Here is a 19,919-nt window from a genome sequence, read left to right as displayed (position 1 = left end):
CCTGAACCTGAGATCAGAAGCAGGCTACCTGAGGACAATACCAGAACAAATGGTCTATTGATTCTGTATCCTCGCAAAACAAAATCTGCAGCCGCGATGGTTGTATATCCAAATGTTCAACATTTTGTTGGTGGCAAGAATTCTGTACAATAATTTCATCTGAAAAGCAGGAAGTGTTGAATCTTGCGTTTTATATATCAGCTCATACACCCTATGCCATGGAATCTGTACATCAAAATCTCTTCCCAGCTATTTTGCAATCTGTATGGCGCAGCTGTCAACATCCTGGTCCTCAAATGAAACTGGTATACTTTCCTATTTATGCCATTTTTATTCCTCTGCCAGTTTTCATCCTTTATATTGGGCAGACAGACCAGTTCCCTGCCTCCTCCCACTGCCACTTACCTCTTCCATTTTTGGGGTAGTGCTGTAATCAATTGGTTGTGATCTTGGATTGAGCAGACCTTGCCATACATTTCCGATAGCTCTACCCTTCCAATTTACAATATCATTTAAAAGCATAATACAGTACCTTCTCAAACATATTTCCCATAAATACAGGTATTTTATCAACCATAATATTTGTTCTGTCTTTTCTTGAGGATGAAATTGAAATTGTAAACAGCTTTGTATTGCCTGTTTGAGAACGAGAGATATTTTGAACAAGGTTTCATTTTCAATTATCCGAAAAAGTGGCAATCTGCATAAAGGTAAAATGGGCTTTTTTTAACAGGGCTTTTCTTAGTCTTTAACAGGGCTTTTCTTAGTAATCTACTTGAGAACCATTTTTGGTTTAAGTAAAAATGTTGTATAAGTGAAGCTTTTAGTGAGAGGTTTAGTGCTTTAATATTTAATCATCTCCGCCCACCAAATTCATATTAATTATATAGATACGCAGGCTTTATACCTTTAGTAATTTAGCAGACGCTCTTAAAGGAGCAATTAGGGTTAAGTGCCTTGCTCATGGGCACATCTACAGATATTTCACCTAGTCGGCTCGGTGATACAAATCAGCGACCTATCGGTTACTAGCCCAACGCTCTTAATCGCTAGGCTACCTAGTTTAGCGTCCCAGATAAGGCGAAATGTTTTTTGCTCATGTGATATGAAGAATGATTCATCAATAGTAGGCAGCGCCATAAATAAGTGAGTAAACTGTGATATGGATAATGAGTGAGTTAATCTGTCATTATTATTTTTTTGTATGCTTTATAGTTTGCTTCCATGACTGGTATCACATTTATCTCCAGTGATCAGAAGGAAAAATAATCTAAAACAATTGCAATTATTATTTACAATCCCCTTCTCCAAACAGATTACTAATTTACCTAGCTATTATCAATAGCTCTTATCAATTTCTAAATTACTGTGCATGGAGAATGGTGTTATTTCTATCGGAAAAGAGAAAGTATATGTTTTTCACTTGGAAACGAAAGGTTTGCTCAACCTTATTCATGGTTTCTTCGCGCGCAAAGGTGATGGAGTTATGAGGGAATTAAGTCAAAGTCAGAATACGTGTATCTGTAGACACACCTCTATTTCTGTGATCTCCACCCCAAATAAATACTTGGCTGGTGTCACGGTTTCGGCCGAGGCTGCTCCTCCTCCTGGTTCGGGCAGGCTTCGGCGTTCGCCGTCCCCGGAGTACTAGCTGCCACCGCTCTATGTTTCTGTGTTCCATTGCTTTTGTCTGTCTGTCACACCTGTGTTTGTTTTAGAGTTGATTACTTGTCTTATAAGTTCCATGCATTATTCTAGGGTAGTTGTGTGTGGTTGTCCGTTGCTCCGTGGTTTTGATACGTGTTTGTGTTTCCGTGTCATTTTTCCCTTTTGGAGTGTTTTACGCGTGTGCGTATTGTTCCTCACCTCTCCGTGTTTTCGAGGTCGGGGCTTGTACTCTTGTTTTGGGACATTATTAAAGTCTTGTTGGACTACCTCTGCTTCCTGCGCTTGACTCCTCCACCACATCCACGACAGATATGACAGAACCACACACCATCATGGAGTCAGCAGGATCAGCGGCATCTCCCGAATCGCTGCTGGAACGGCTAAATTTCCAGGACGCCATGATCCAGCAAATCGGGACCGCTATGGACAAGGTGTCCAACACCCTGCGCCGTTTGGTGAACACTGAGGACTTTTACAACATCACATCACCAACGGCCAGTCCTCCTCTCTCAGTACCGGAACCCAGTGGCATTCGGCTCTCACTCCCGAGGGCATATGACGGTTCTGCAGCCGGGTGTCAGGGATTTCTCCTGCAGGTAGAACTGTACCTTGCCACTATACACCCGGCGCCCTCGGGATACGAGAGCGTCTCCGCCCTCATCTCCTGTCTCTCCGGCAAAGCGTTGGAATGGGCCAACGCTGAATGGAGGGGAATAGACGCCGCTACCATCACCTACGCGGAGTTCTCTCGCCGCTTCCGGACTGTTTTCGATCATCCTCCTGAGGGGAAAGCGGCGGGAGAGCGTCTATTCCACCTCCGACAGGGGAAGAGGAGCGCACAGGAGTTCTCACTGGAGTTCCGGACACTAGCAGCGGATGCGGGGTGGAATGAGAGGGCCCTCATCGACCAGTACCGATGTAGTCTACGCGAGGACGTTCGTAGGGAGCTGGCCTGCAGGGACACCAACCTAAACTTCGACCAGTTGGTGGACGTTTCCATCCGTCTGGATACCCTGCTGGCTACCCGCGGACGTCCCGAGTGGGGGTCGTCCAGTCCACCCTCCAGCGCCCCCGAGCCGATTCCCATGGAGCTAGGGGGTGCTGGCGCTAGAGAGAGGAGGAGGGGGAACCCGAGGGGGGCCATCCACTGCACCACCTGCGGTCGTGGAGGACACACTGCGGCCAGGTGCTGGGGAGGGTCTCCTAGGGGAGGTGACAACAGGCAACGCACTGGGGAGTCATTTCAGGTGAGTAGACGCCCCACTCACCCAGAGCTCTCTGTTGGTCACATGAGTATTCCTGTGAGGTTTCCACAGGTGGCACCTCATTCCCAGCATAAGGCGCTAGTAGATTCAGGCGCAGCTGGGAATTTTATTGATCGGGCATTTTGTAATAGGTTAAGGATTCCCCTTCTGCCGGTAGACAATCCATTTCCTGTCCACGCACTAGACAGCCGGCCGTTGGGGTCGGGTCTGATCAGGGAGGTCACAGCACCACTGACTATGACGACGCAGGGGGGTCATGAGGAGAGCATTCAGTTTTATCTGATTGACTCTCCTGCGTATCCCGTGGTGTTGGGACTTCCCTGGTTAAGCACCCATGATCCTACTATAGCGTGGCAACAGAGGGCTCTTATGGAGTGGTCTGCTCAGTGTGTAGGGAGATGTCTAGGTGTTTCCGTAGGGGCGACCTCGGTAGAGAGTCCGAACCAAGTGCCCGCACTGCGCATTCCCCCCGAGTATGAGGATTTAGCACTCGTGTTTAGCAAATCGAGGGCAGCACGGCTACCTCCTCATAGACAGGGGGACTGTGCGATAAATCTCCAAACAGGAGCGGCTCTTCCTCGGAGTCATGTGTATCCCCTGTCTCAAGAGGAGACAGCGACTATGGAGACATACATAGCCGAGTCCTTGGCACAGGGATACATACGGCCCTCTACTTCCCCAGTCTCCTCGAGTTTCTTCTTTGTGAAGAAGAAGGACGGGGGATTGCGCCCGTGTATTGATTATCGTAGTCTCAATCAGATTACAGTTAAATACAGCTACCCACTGCCACTGATTGCGACGATGACGGAGTCATTACGCGGAGCGCGATTCTTCACAAAGTTGGATCTCAGGAGCGCGTACAATCTGGTGCGCATTAGGGAGGGGGATGAATGGAAGACAGCATTTAGCACCACCTCGGGTCATTACGAGTATCTCGTCATGCCATACGGGTTAATGAATGCTCCGTCAGTCTTCCAATCCTTTGTTGACGAGATTTTCCGGGACATGCATGGGCAGGGTGTAGTAGTGTACATCGACGACATCCTGGTGTACTCTTCTACACGAGCCGAGCATGTAGCCCAGGTGCGCCGAGTATTGAGACGACTGTTGGAGCATGACCTGTATGTCAAGGCAGAGAAATGCCTGTTCTTCCAGGAGTCCGTCTCCTTTTTGGGTTATCGGTTGTCTTCAGCTGGTGTGGAGATAGAGGTAGACCGGGTATCGGCCGTGCGTAATTGGCAAACTCCAACCACTGTAAAAGAGGTGCAGCAGTTCTTGGGTTTTGCTAATTACTACCGGAGGTTTATTCGGGGTTTTGGACAGGTTGCAGCTCCCATTACGTCCCTGCTAAAGGGGGGTCCGGTTCGCTTGCGGTGGTCGGCTGAGGCGGACAGGGCATTTATCAAGCTTAAGAACCTGTTCACCTCGGCTCCGGTGCTGGCGCATCCGGATCCCTCTTTACCATTCCAGGTTGAGGTAGACGCGTCCGAGACCGGTATTGGGGCAGTCCTCTCACAGCGGTCCGGCGCGCCACCTAAACTCCGCCCCTGTGCTTTCTACTCGAAGAAGCTCAGCTCGGCGGAGCGTAACTATGATGTCGGGGACAGGGAGTTGTTAGCCATAGTCCAAGCCCTAAAGGTGTGGAGGCATTGGCTTGAGGGGGCTCAACACCCTTTTCTCATTCTGACTGATCACCGTAACCTGGAATACATCCGGGCAGCTAGGAGATTGAACCCTCGTCAGGCTAGGTGGAATATGTTCCTAACCAGGTTTGTCTTTAAAATCACATACATCCCAGGGTCCCAGAATGTTAAGGCAGACGCACTGTCCCGGCGGTATGACACGGAGGAGAGGTCCAACGAGCCTACTTCCATATTGCCGGAATCTTGTTTGGTGGCTCCGGTAGTATGGGAGGTCGATACGGAAATCGAGCGGGCACTGCGTACCGACCCTACTCCCCCCGAGTGTCCTGTGGGGCGGACGTACGTTCCGCTCGAGGTCCGCGATCGTCTTATTTATTGGGCTCATACATCACCCTCCTCTGGACATCCAGGTATTGGCCGGACCGTGCACTGTCTTAGCATGAAATACTGGTGGCCAACGTTAGCTAGGGATGTGAGGGTTTATGTCTCCTCCTGCTCTGTGTGTGCCCAGTATAAGGCGCCTAGACATTTGCCCAGGGGTAAGCTACATCCCCTGCCCGTTCCACAACGACCATGGTCCCACCTCTCGGTAGATTTCGTAACTGACCTACCTCCCTCCCAGGGGAGTACCACCATATTGGTCGTTGTGGATCGGTTTTCTAAAGCCTGTCGTCTCCTTCCCATGCCGGGTCTCCCTACTGCCCTACAAACCGCTGAGGCTCTCTTTACCCATGTGTTCCGGCACTATGGGGTCCCCGAGGATATTGTGTCTGACCGAGGTCCCCAGTTCACCTCCAGAGTCTGGGGGGCTTTCATGGAACGCCTGGGGGTCTCGGTTAGCCTTACCTCGGGGTACCACCCAGAGAGCAATGGGCAGGTTGAACGTGTGAACCAGGATGTGGGTAGGTTTTTGAGGTCCTACTGCCGGGACCGGCCGGAGGAGTGGTCGAGGTATATCCCCTGGGCAGAGATGGCCCAGAACTCTCTCCGCCACTCCTCCACCGGATTAACACCTTTCCAGTGTATTTTAGGGTATCAGCCGGTCCTGGCACCGTGGCACGAGAGCCAGACCGAGGCCCCTGCGGTGGACGAGTGGATTCGGCGCTCGGAGGAGACGTGGGACGCTGCCCATGTCCATCTGCAGCGTGCCATCCGTCACCAAAAGGCGAGCGCCGACCGTCACCGCAGTGAGGCACCGGTGTACGCACCGGGAGATCGAGTCTGGCTCTCGACTCGAAACCTGCCCCTCCGCCTGCCCTGCCGGAAGCTGGGTCGGCGGTTTGTGGGGCCCTTCAAAGTCCTGAGAAGATTGAACGAGGTGTGTTACAGATTACAACTGCCTATAGAGTATAAAAATATTAACCCCTCGTTCCATGTGTCTCTTCTCAGGCCGGTGGTAGCTGGCCCACTCCAAGAGGAGGAGATAGGAGAGACCCCTCCGCCCCCTTTGGACATCGAGGGGGTCCCGGCGTACAGAGTCCGGACCATCTTGGACTCGAGACGCCGGAGGAGTGGTCTCCAGTATCTCGTGGAGTGGGAGGGGTACGGTCCGGAGGAACGGTGCTGGGTGCCCAGGAGGGACATACTAGATCCATCCCTCCTGACGGAGTTTCACCATGGGCATCCCACGCGCCCGGGTCCGTGTCCTCCTGGCCGTCCCCGAGGCCGGGGTCGGCGCGCGGCTGGAGCCGCGCGTCAAGGGGGGGGTACTGTCACGGTTTCGGCCGAGGCTGCTCCTCCTCCTGGTTCGGGCAGGCTTCGGCGTTCGCCGTCCCCGGAGTACTAGCTGCCACCGCTCTATGTTTCTGTGTTCCATTGCTTTTGTCTGTCTGTCACACCTGTGTTTGTTTTAGAGTTGATTACTTGTCTTATAAGTTCCATGCATTATTCTAGGGTAGTTGTGTGTGGTTGTCCGTTGCTCCGTGGTTTTGATACGTGTTTGTGTTTCCGTGTCATTTTTCCCTTTTGGAGTGTTTTACGCGTGTGCGTATTGTTCCTCACCTCTCCGTGTTTTCGAGGTCGGGGCTTGTACTCTTGTTTTGGGACATTATTAAAGTCTTGTTGGACTACCTCTGCTTCCTGCGCTTGACTCCTCCACCACATCCACGACAGATATGACAGCTGGCTCATGCGTTTCCCCATGCTTAATGCTGCGTTCGTAACCAAGTGGGAGGTGGAAATGTACCAGTTGTGAAGTCATAAATACCAGTTGGATGCGTTCACGTGCTTTGAACTCGTTGATAAACGCAGCTTGGCTAATGACAAACAAGCTGCATAAACCATAAACTAGAAGTACAGCTATCATGCCTGTAAACAAATTATACTGTTCCAAAAACATACTAATAGGTTTTTGTTGTTGCATTTAACTGCCGGAAATGCTGTTATCGAGGTAATTTCCTTAGTAGGTATTTGTATTTGTATTTATTAGGGATCCCCATTAGCTGCTGCCAAGGCAGCAGCTACTCTTTCTGTGGTCCAAACACATTAAGGCACTTACATTACACATAAAACAAAATATAAAACAGTACATCATATAACATTATTACACCACTACATACAGTGGGGGAAAAAAGTATTTAGTCAAATAAAATAAAATAAAATAAAATTTTATTGGTCACATGCGCCGAATACAACAGGTGCAGACATTACAGTGAAATGCTTACTTACAGCCCTTAACCAACAGTGCATTTATTTTAATAAAAAAATAAAACAACAACAAAAAAAAAACAAAAAAAAAAGAGCAGAAGTAAAATAAAGTGACAGTAGGGAGGCTATATATACAGGGGGGTACCGTTGCAGAGTCAATGTGCGGGGGCACCGGCTAGTTGAGGTAGTTGAGGTAATATGTACATGTGGGTAGAGTTAAAGTGACTATGCATAAATACTTAACAGAGTAGCAGCAGCGTAAAAAGGATGGGGTGGGGGGGCAGTGCAAATAGTCCGGGTAGCCATGATTAGCTGTTCAGGAGTCTTATGGCTTGGGGGTAGAAGCTGTTGAGAAGTCTTTTGGACCTAGACTTGGCACTCCGGTACCGCTTGCCGTGCGGTAGCAGAGAGAACAGTCTATGACTAGGGTGGCTGGAGTCTTTGACAATTTTGAGGGCCTTCCTCTGACACCGCCTGGTATAGAGGTCCTGGATGGCAGGAAGCTTTGCCCCAGTGATGTACTGGGCCGTACGCACTACCCTCTGTAGTGCCTTGCGGTCAGAGGCCAAGCAGTTGCCATACCAGGCGGTGATGCAACCAGTCAGGATGCTCTCGATGGTGCAGCTGTAGAATTTTTTTAGGATCTGAGGACCCATGCCAAATCTTTTTAGTCTCCTGAGGGGGAATAGGCTTTGTCGTTCCCTCTTCACGACTGTCTTGGTGTGTTTGGACCATGATAGTTCGTTGTTGATGTGGACACCAAGGAACTTGAAGCTCTCAACGTGTTCCACTACAGCCCCGTCGATGAGAATGGGGGCGTGCTCAGTCCTCTTTTTTTTCCTGTAGTCCACAATCATCTCCTTTGTCTTGGATTAAGAAACGGGTTAGAGTCCCGTTCCTTGAAAGCGGCAGCTCTACCCTTTAGCTCAGTGCGGATGTTTCCTGTAATCCATGGCTTCTGGTTGGGGTATGTACGTACGGTCACTGTGGGGACGACATCATCGATGCACTTATTGATGAAGCCAGTGACTGATGTGGTGTACTCCTCAATGCTGTCTGAAGAATCCCGGAACATGTTCCAGTCTGTGCTAGCAAAACAGTCCTGTAGCTTAGCATCTGCGTCATCTGACCACTTTTTTATTAACCGAGTCACTGGTGCTTCCTGCTTTAGTTTTTGCTTATAAGCAGGAATCAGGAGGATAGAGTTATGGTCAGATTTGCCAAATGGAGGGCGAGGGAGAGCTTTGTATGCGTCTCTGTGTGTGGAGTAAAGGTGGTCTAGAGTTTTTTTCCCTCTGGTTGCACATTTAACATGCTGGTAGAAATTAGGGAGAACGGATTTAAGTTTCCCTGCATTAAAGTCCCCGGCCACTAGGAGCGCTGCATCTGGATGAGCGTTTTCCTGTTGATTAATGGCCTTGTACAACTCATTCAGTGCAATCTTAATGCCAGCATTGGTTTGTGGTGGTAAATAGACAGCTATGAAGAATATAGATGAAAACTCTCTTGGTAAATAGTGTGGTCTACAGCTTATCATAAGATACTCTACCTCAGGCGAGCAAAACCTTGAGACTTCCTTAGTATTTGATTTTGTGCACCAGCTGTTGTTTACAAATATACACAGACCGCCACCCCTTGTCTTACCGGAGTCAGCCGTTCTGTCCTGCCGATGTAGCGTATAGCCTGCTAGCTGAATGTTATCATTGTCGTCGTTCAGCCACGACTTGGTGAAACATAATATATTACCGTTTTTAATGTCCCGTTGGTAGGATAACCGTAATCTTAAGTCGTCCACTTTATTTTCAAAAGATTGAACGTTGGCTAATAGGATTGATGGAAGAGGCAGTTTACTCGCTCGCCGTCGGATCCTTACAAGGCACCCCGATCTCCGTCCTCGATATCTCCGTCTCTTCCTCACGCGAATGACGGGGATTTGGGCCTTGTCGGGTGTCTGTATGATATCCTTCGCAGCCGCCTCGTTGAAGAAAAAATCTTCGTCCAATATGAGGTGAGTAATCGCTGTCCTGATATCCAGAAGCTCTTTTTGGTTATAAGAGACGATGGCAGAAACATTATGTACAAAATAAATTACAAATAATGCGGAAAAACACACATAATAGTACAATTGGTTAGAGGGCTGTAAAACGGCAGCCATCTTCTCCGGCGCTGTTTTCCAGCCACCAATTGTGCAAGTTCTCCCACTTAAAAAGATGAGAGAGGCCTGTAATTTTCATCATAGGTACACGTCAACTATGACAGACAAATTGAGAAAAAAAAATCCAGAAAATCACATTGTAGGATTTTTTATGAATTTATTTGCAAATTATGGTGGAAAATAAGTATTTGGTCACCTACAAACAAGCAAGATTTCTGGCTCTCACAGACCTGTAACTTCTTCTTTAAGAGGCTCCTCTGTCCTCCACTCGTTACCTGTATTAATGGCACCTGTTTGAACTTGTTATCAGTATAAAAGACACCTGTCCACAACCTCAAACAGTCACACTCCAAACTCCACTATGGCCAAGACCAAAGAGCTGTCAAAGGACACGAGAAACAAAATTGTAGACCTGCACCAGGCTGGGAAGACTGAATCTGCAATAGGTAAGCAGCTTGGTTTGAAGAAATCAACTGTGGGAGCAATTATTAGGAAATGGAAGACATACAAGACCACTGATAATCTCCCTCGATCTGGGGCTCCACGCAAGATCTCACCCCGTGGGGTCAAAATGATCACAAGAACGGTGAGCAAAAATCCCAGAACCACACGGGGGGACCTAGTGAATGACCTGCAGAGAGCTGGGACCAAAGTAACAAAGCCTACCATCAGTAACACACTACGCCGCCAGGGACTCAAATCCTGCAGTGCCAGACGTGTCCCCCTGCTTAAGCCAGTACATGTCCAGGCCCGTCTGAAGTTTGCTAGAGTGCATTTGGATGATCCAGAAGAGGATTGGGAGAATGTCATATGGTCAGATGAAACCAAAATATAACTTTTTGGTAAAAACTCAACTCGTCGTGTTTGGAGGACAAAGAATGCTGAGTTGCATCCAAAGAACACCATACCTACTGTGAAGCATGGGGGTGGAAACATCATGCTTTGGGGCTGTTTTTCTGCAAAGGGACCAGGACGACTGATCCGTGTAAAGGAAAGAATGAATGGGGCCATGTATCGTGAGATTTTGAGTGAAAACCTCCTTCCATCAGCAAGGGCATTGAAGATGAAATGTGGCTGGGTCTTTCAGCAGGACAATGATCCCAAACACACCGCCCGGGCAACGAAGGAGTGGCTTCGTAAGAAGCATTTCAAGGTCCTGGAGTGGCCTAGCCAGTCTCCAGATCTCAACCCCATAGAAAATCTTTGGAGGGAGTTGAAAGTCCGTGTTGCCCAGCGACAGCCCCAAAACATCACTGCTCTAGAGGAGATCTGCATGGAAGAATGGGCCAAAATACCATCAACAGTGTGTGAAAATCTTGTGAAGACTTACAGAAAACGTTTGACCTGTGTCATTGCCTACAAAGGGTATATAACAAAGTATTGAGAAACTTTTGTTATTGACCAAATACTTATTTTCCACCATAATTTGCAAATAAATTCATTAAAAATCCTACAATGTGATTTTCTGGATTTTTTTTCCTCATTATGTCTGTCATAGTTGACGTGTACCTATGATGAAAATTACAGGCCTCTCTCATCTTTTTAAGTGGGAGAACTTGCACAATTGGTGGCTGACTAAATACTTTTTTCCCCCACTGTATCTACAATACAAAATGTATAATACCACCATACAACAATATTACAATGTACACTACCGGTCAAAAGTTTTAGAACACCTACTCATTCAAGGGTTTTTCTTTATTTTTACTATTTTTACATTGTAGAATAATAGTGAAGACATCAAAACTATGAAATAACACATATGGAATCATGTAGTAACCCAAAAAGTTTTAAACAAATCCAAATATATTTGAGATTCTTCAAATAGCCACCCTTGATGACAATTTTGCACACTCTTGGCATTCTCTCAACCAGCTTCACCTGGAATGCTTTTCCAACAGTCTTGAAGAAGTTCCCACATATGCTGAGCACTTGTTGGCTGCTTTTCCTTCACTCTGTGGTCTGACTCATCCCACACCATCTCAATTTGGATGAGGTCGGGGGATTGTGGAGGCCAGGTCATCTGATGCAGCATTCCATCACTCTCCTTCTTGGTAAAATAGCCCTTACACAGCCTGGAGGTGTGTTGGGTCATTGTCCTGTTTAAAAACAAATGATAGTCCCACTAAGCCCAAACCAGATGGGATGGCGTATCGCTGCAGAATGCTGTGGTAGCCATGCTGGTTAAGTGTGCCTTGAATTCTAAATAAATCACATACATTGTCACCAGCAAAGCACCCCCACACCATAACACCTCCTCCTCCATGCTTTACGGTGGGAAATACACATGTGGAGATAATCCGTTCACCCACACCGCGTCTCACAAAGACACAGCGGTTGGAACCAAAAATCTCAAATTTGGACTCCAAACCAAAGGACAGATTTCCACCGGTCTAATGTCCATTGCTCGTGTTTCTTGGCCCAAGCAAGTCTCTTCTTCTTATTGGTGTCCTTTAGTAGTGGTTTCTTTGCAGCAATTCGACCATGAAGGCCTGATTCACACAGTCTCCTCTGGTGACTGACCTTCAAGTCTTAAAGTAATGATGGACTGTCGTTTCTCTTTGCTCATTTGAGCTGTTCTTGCCATAATATGAACTTGGTATTTTACCAAATAGGGCTATCTTCTGTATACCCCCCTACCTTGTCACAACACAACTGATTGGCTCAAACGCATTAAGGAAATAAATTCCACAAATTAACTTTTAAGAAGGCACACCTGTTAATTGAAATGCAATCCAGGTGACTTCCTCCTGAAGCTGGTTGAGAGAATGCCAAGAGTGTGCAAAGCTGTCATCAAGGCAAAGGGTGGCTATTTGAAGAATCTCAAATATAAAATATATTTTGATTTGTTTAACACTTTTTTGGTTACTAGATGATTCCATATGTGTTATATCATAGTTTTGATGTAGTTACAATGTAGAAAATAGTAAAAACAAAGAAAAAACCTTGAATGAGTAGGTGTTCTAAAACTTTTGACCGGTAGTGTATGTGTGTGTAGAGTGCATGTACTAGCGTTTGTGTGTGTATGCGTGTGTCTGTACCTGTGTGTGTGTCTCTTCACAGTCCCCGCTGTTCCATAAGGTGTATTTTTATCTGTTTTTTAAATATGATTCTACTGCTTGCATCAGTTACCTGATGTGGAATAGAGTTCCATGTAGTGATGGCTATATGTAGTACTGTGCGCCTCCCATAATCTGTTCTGGACTTGGGGATTGTGAAGAGACCTCTGGTGGCATGTCTTGTGGGGTATGCATGGCTGCCCGATTCAGCTTGTCATCGCTTCTTAGAAAAACAAGTAGTGAAGAAGTAAATCTCTCCTCCACTTTGAGCCATTTACATGCATATCATTAATGTTAGCTCTCCGTGTACATTTAAGGGCCAGCCGTGCTGCCCTGTTCTGAGCCAATTGTAATTTTCCTAAGTCCCTCTTTGTGGCACCTGACCACATGACTGAACAGTAGTCCAGGTGAGACAAAATTAGGGCCTGTAGGACATGCCTTGTTGATAGTGTTGTTAAGAAGGCAGAGCAGCGCTTTATTATTGACAGACTTCTCCCCATCTTAGTGTCACGATCGTCAAGCATAGAGGAGGACCAAGGCGCAGCGTGTGCACTTACGTTATTTAGCTTCACGGTCGTTTGTTGTTTTGTAAGTTTTGGATAGTGTTCGGTTTCGTGTTTTTCTCTCTTCCAAAATAAAGAGATGTATTTTGCACACGCTGCGCCTTGGTCCTCCTCTATGCTTGACGATCGTGACAGAATTACCCACCATCAAAGGACCAAGCGGCGTGTCCAGGAGCCAAGGGTCTGGACATGGGAGGAGATTTTGGAAGGTAAAGGGTCTTGGACTTGGGAGGAAATCCTGGATGGAAAAGATAACTAAGGCCAGGGTGTGACACTTAGCTACTGTTGTATCTACATGTTTTGACCATGACAGTTTACAATCCAGGGTTACTCCAAGCAGTTTAGTCACCTCAACTTGCTCAATTTCCATATTATTCATTACAAGATTTAGTTGAGGTTTAGGGTTTAGTGAATGATTTGTCCCAAATACAATGCTTTTAGTTTTTGAAATATATATAGGCCTAACTTATTCCTTGCCATCCATTCTGAAACTAACTGCAGCTCTTTGTTGAGTGTTTCAGTAATTTCAGTCACTGTAGTAGCTGACGTGCATAGTGTTGAGTCATCCGCATACATAGACACACTGGCTTAACTCAAAGTCCTTAGTAAAGATTTTAAAAAGTAAGGGGCCTAGACAGCTGCCCTGGGGAATGCCTGATTCTATCTGGATTATGTTGGAGAGGCTTCCATTAAAGAACACCCTCTGTTTTCTGTTAGACAGGTAACTCTTTATCCACTATATCGCAGGGGGTGTAAAGCTATAACACATCAGTTTTTCCAGCAGCAGACTATGATCGATAATGTCAAAAGCTGCACTGAATAACAAAACAGCCCCCACAATCTTTTTATCATCAATTTCTCACAGCCAATCATCAGTCATTTGTGGAAGTGCTGAGCTTGTTGAAGTCCTTCCCTATAAGCGTGTTGAAAGTCTGTTGTCAATTTGTTTACTGTAAAATAGCATTGTATCTGGTCAAACACCATTTTTTCCAAAGGTTTACTAAGGGTTGGTAACAGGCTGATTGGTCAGCTATTTGAGACAATAAATGGTGCGTTACTATTCTTAGGTAGCTGAATTACTTTTACTTCCCTCCAGGCCTGAAGATATGGCAAATAGGAGTGGCAATATCGTCCGCTATTATCCTTAGTAAATTTCCATCTAAGTTGTCAGACCCCAGTAGCTTGTCATTGTTGATAGACAACAATACTTTTTTCACCCCTTCCACACTCACTTTACGGAATTCAAAGTTACAATGCTTGTCTTTAATAATTTGGTCAATTATACTTGGATGTGTAGTGTCGGCGTTTGTTGCTGGCATGTCATGCCTAAGTTTGCTAATCTTGCCAATGGAAAAATAACTAATTCAAGTAGTTGGCAATATCAGTGGGTTTTTTGATGAAAGAACCATCTGATTCAATAAATAATGGAGCTGAAATTTGCCCAAAATGTCATTTAAGGTGCTCCAAAGCTTTTTACTATCATTCTTTATATCATTTATCTTTGTTTCATAGTATAGTTTCTTATTTTTATTAAGTTTAGTCTATGATTTCTCAATTTGCAGTACGTTTGCCAATCGGTAGCAGGTGACATCAGAGGTCAGCATGTGGGAGAAGTGGGAACTCAGAATGATAGATGAGTTTCCCACTAGTAATGAATTACCGGTTGGCATTCAAGTGGATTTTTCCCAGTCGTTTCTGGTAAATTCCCAATTCCAACTTGTTTACGAATGCAGCATTAGTTCAAGGTCAGAATACGAGTAAAGAGAAAAATGCATCAAAATGGAATTCAGTTCCATTTACTCGCCATTAACTTGGGTCTTAATTCCCTGTTTATGAATCTAATCTATTGAAGGTATTCATAATTGTCAGTCAGTCAGCTTTAGTAATTTGTTCTATATCGTGGAGCTCCGCCCCATAGGGGAGCTCTGCTCCTAGTGGTTTACCCTCTGCCCTAAGGTAGCAACAGCCTGAAACAAAATTATGCACACACCTGCAGCCAATGGGAGCACAGGTGTCCCTATAAGAGGAGATGCCTCCCCTCAATCAGCCTCCCATTATCTTCAGCGACTGGACGACTAGACTGAAGAAGCCAAGAAGAGATGAAGAGAAGACTCAGGAAGAAATCGCCGTCGATGAGCCAGCCATCGACGTCTTCTAATATGAGCACACCAGGAGATTTTCCACCCCCAAAAGCCCTTTTCAGGGCTCAGTGCCGATGTACCTCTATGGCATCTGCGGACCCCCACGACCTCTGTTTTGTGTGTTTGGGGCCACAGCATGCCAAGGAAGGGACCGGCAATCCCCCTAATTGCGCCTCCTGCGCCCTCCTTCCTATGAAGGTGAGGAAGCAGCGTTGGGCGTTTTTTAGGGAGGATATCCCCCTAGAGGATGTACTGTCTCTTCTCGCCTCTGCTTCAGAGGCGTCGACGGACAGTGCTGACTCAGGGGATGACAAGGAGAAAGACGCAGAGATGGATGTTCCAATGGAACAATCCGACCCTCTGGCGCCAACCTTCAAGACCCCCTTCCCTTTGGGGAGTGAGAGGTCTTATGGCTCCTTGTGCGATGACGACACGGGCTCTGTTACGTCAGCAGCCCTGTCCTTCGCAGCGGCCTCTCTGCGTTCGGACTTCCCCGGACTCATTGAGAGAGCCGCGAATCGACTTGAGATAGCGCTGCCCCCTGTTCCCCCCCCGTGGAGGTCGACATGATGGAGGGCGGCCCTTATTCTCGACCGAGAAAGGCAGCTGAGCCAATGGCTCCTGCTATGCCTTCTCTCGGGAAATATGTCGAGGGCTCGTGGGATACACCCCTGGCGGCGCGTTCGCCGGCCAGAGTGTACACCCCATTCACGAGAGTGGCTGGACATGAGTGGGCTGCCAAGGGAATCCCTAGGCTCGAGAGCGCCATGGCGGCGTATCTAGTGCCGGGTTCGAGTCTCTGGGCGGCCTCCAAGAAAGCCACCTTACCAGCACAAAAGGACAGACTCACAGCACAGCTGGCTGAGAAGTCCTTTACGCTGGGAGCCCAGGCTGTGTCAGCGGCTAACAACATTGCCCTCCTCGCGGCCTCCCTATCCCGTCTAACAACGGGTAGGTCTGAGTTGACCAGCGAGGAGGTTGAAGAGGCGTCCAGGATTTCTGGCGCTATTCTTCACCTGACACAGGCGTCAGCGATATGCGCAGGCCGGTCCATGGCCACCTCGGTGGTCATGGAATGTCACCTCTGGCTGTCAATGATGGCCATGAAGGAGACGGACAGAGCCTCGCTGCTGAACGCTCCCGTCTCTAGCGAGGGCCTCTTTGGGGTCGCCGTTAAAGAGGCAACGGAGCGTTTCGGCAAGCTAGACGAGGAGAGGAAGCACCTGGCTAAACACCTGCCGTTGGCAGGCAAGTCTAGTCGGGCTTCAACTAACCCGTCAACCTCTAACGCCCCCAGTAAAACTACAGGGAGGCGACGGGCCAGGCGACAGGCGCCGACCACCGACAGCAGGCGAGCGGGCTTGGCCCCCCCAGCGACGACAGTGGTGGCGACGATTCCGCCGGCGAGAGAGGTCGTCACGAAACCGTCCTGGCAGCACCAGAAGGTCAGCCAGAAACGACAGCGCCAATGACGGGACGAGGGGGAGAGGACGGATGGCGGCTCGGCGCTGGACGCGACAGAGCCCACTGTTCCCCCCCACCCTATTGTTCAGGGCATGGAGGGAAATGTTTATTGTTATGTGAATAAAGAGTTGGCTCCCACTGACATTGTCACAAAAGAGCCCTTTTTCCATGACACATTGCAGAGTACTTCACGTCCTATGTATTTCTCCCACCATCCTGAGTGTAGCTCAACCCACCGAGGGTGCGTAGTTGAACACACACAGGAGAGGAAGGAGAAAAGGGTAGCAAGGCGTAGCCTTAGCTCACCTAATAAAGACCTTTTACTACAGACTCCTAGGAGCTCTGTAGTAAAGGTATCACATAGCAGGCAGCTGTCTCAGTCTAGGTATGACATGAAGACGCAGCCGCTAGCTGGGAATGACGCCTTGCTTCAGGCTAACGCCTCAGCCAGCGCAGTTCAGACCCGTGCGACGTTCACGGAGGGCCGAAATACTAGAGTTACAGGTGTAACCAATGTATGGGCGCCCCCGGTTAATTCAGAACGTAACAATACTCACTACTCTGAGTACAGCTCACCACACCTAGAGTGTGCAGTTGAGCAACCTCATGAGACCAGTGAAAAAGAGGTATTGTGGCGCCACCTTGTGGTACCAGTTAGAGACCACACTTTTCAGACTGTTGAGTACTGCAGTGGACGGATCTCATGGCAAGCAGCAGTCTCAGTCAGACAATGACATGATGACGCAATTGCTATCCGGGGAGGGCGCTCTGTCTCAGGTTAATACCTCAGTCAGTGCAGCTCAAGCCCGTGCTACGTTCACGGAGGGCCGGAATACTAGAGTTACAGACGTAACTGACGTATCAAGGCCTCCGATTCTCTCAGAACGTGCTGATGTTTCCTCTCCCTTTCGAGGGGGGCCCGCCTTGGGCTATTCCACCAACCCAGTGTTGGGAAATAGCGGCGGCGAGGGCCATAGAGGAATACAGGTCCTTCCTACTGGATGCACCACAGCTTCGTGCGCGCCCGCTTTCTCTGCATTGCGGGCAGTGGCAGCGAAGCTGTACCCTCTCACGCTGGCTAGAACAGACGTTGCAGAAGGGTTATGCCCTCCAATTCCATCGGACCCCACCCCCGTTCAGGGGAGTGGTGGAGACGGTGATGAAAACGCCAGACAAAGTGGCCGCTCTGATGTCAGAGATTACGGAACTTTTGGCGAAGGAGGCGGTCACAGTAGTTCCCCGGGAGCAAAGGAACAAAGGGCTATATTCGCCTTATTTCCTAGTGCCCAAAAAGACGGGGGGAGTGAGGCCGATTTTGGATTTACGCATTCTCAACGAGAGCATAACCAAACGGCTCTTCCGAATGCTGACGACAAAACGTCTACTGGAATGAGTCCAGAAAGGAGACTTTTGTACAAGCATAGACCTAAAGGACGCGTACTTCCATGTGCCGATACAATCGCGTCACAGGAAGTTTCTGCGGTTCGCCTTTCAAGGGGTGGCGTACGAGTTCACGAGGATGCCATTCGGGTACGCCCTGGCACCTCGAACGTTTTCCAAATGTGTAGAGGCGGCATTAGAACCGTTGCGTCGTCAAGGGATACGGCTATTAGCCTACCTAGACGACCTGCTGGTTCTCGCCCCGTCAGCAGAGCTGGCGTTCACTCACACAACACAGACGGTGATTCATCTCACAGGTCTGGGGTTCGCTGTGAATTGGAAAAAGAGCGCGCCCTGGCCCAGTCATCAGATTGTCTACCTGGGGCTACAGCTAGACACTGTAATGATGAGGGCCTCGAATTTCGGACCCTCGAAGGGTAGCATTGTTGCTAGCCCTGAGGAAGTGTCGTCCGAATCGCACAGTGACGGCGCTGTCGATCATGTCACTTTTGGGTCTCATGTCATCAGCCCACTCTGTGGTTCCGCTGGGACTTCTGCACATGCGCAGAATACAGCGATGGTTCGCCCAACTAAGACTAGACCCAGTGCGTCAACGTCATCGGTTGGTGGTGGTTCCTCTCTCGCTAAGAGCAGACCTGGACTATTGGAGGAATCCGAGCGTTCTCACGCACGGAGTCCCGATGGGCAAGGTGTCATCCTACATTCCAGTGTTTACAGATGCCTCTCTGACTGGATGGGGAGGGACATGTCAGACTCAAGCGATAGGAGGTGTGTGGCCTCAATCAGGTCGTCACATAAACCTCTTGGAGTTGGAAACGGTTCGACTGGTTCTGACCCACTTCGCGCCTACCCTTCGGGGTCGCGATGTGTTGGTCTGGTCAGACAACCGGACCACAGTAGCTCACATAAATCGCCAGGGGGGAGTCAGGTCTCCTGCTCTCCACAGGGCGGCAGAGGAATTGTGGCTGTGGGCTCACAAGCACCTTCGCTCGTTGAGAGCAGCACACATTCCGGGCTACTTGAATGTAGGAGCAGACCTCATGTCAAGAGGGGGTCCTCGAGACGATGAGTGGTGTCTGCATCCGGACATTGTTCTCCAAATTTGGGGACAGTTCGGGAGAGCCGAGGTGGATATATTCGCGTCACGCGTGAACGCGCAATGTCCCCTATGGTTCTCCCTGAGGGAACAGGACGAACCACCACTGGGAAGAGACGCATTCGCGCACTACCCGTGGCCGAAAGTTCTCATGTATGCATTCCCTCCGCTGTCTTTCATTCTCCCACTGCTAGCCAGGGTGAGATCAGGAGGGCTGTCAATAATATTGATAGCCCCCGATCGATCAGGGGCTCCGTGGTTTGCGGAGATGAGTCAGATGTTGATTGCGCCACCTTGGCCAATTCCACATCGACGGGACGCGTTGACCCAGGCGGGAGGCTCGATAGGGCAGTGGCCCATAATCGGCCAACCACTGAAGGCTTGGTTCCTGAATGGGACAGGTTGAGGCGCCATGGGTTATCTGATGCAGTGATCAGAACCATACAGGGTGCACGAGCCGGTTCCACTTCTAGGATGTATACCAGCAGATGGAACGTTTTTTCACGATGGTGTGACACACAGGGTGTGGACCCCATGAACTGTCAGGTTGAGAGTGTGCTCTCTTTTCTGCAGTTTATGTTTGATAAGCAGAAATCGCCCTCCACCATTAGAGTGTTTGCAGCGGCGATTTCAGCTGGTCATGAGGGGTTTGGCGGAACGAATGTGTTCAGCCACCCTCTAGTGAAACGTCTCTTATTGGGAACGCGGCGGCTTAGGCCAATGCCTAGAGCCACGCTGCCCCAGTGGGCTTTGGCTTTGGTACTCGAAGCGCTATGTAAGTCGCCGTTCGAGCCATTGAATCAAATACCCCTCAAGAT

Source organism: Coregonus lavaretus (assembly GCF_964263955.1).
Source record: "Coregonus lavaretus genome assembly, contig: SUPER_35_unloc_1, whole genome shotgun sequence".
NCBI classification, from domain to species: domain Eukaryota; kingdom Metazoa; phylum Chordata; class Actinopteri; order Salmoniformes; family Salmonidae; genus Coregonus; species Coregonus lavaretus.
This window is presented reverse-complemented; position numbering follows the sequence as displayed.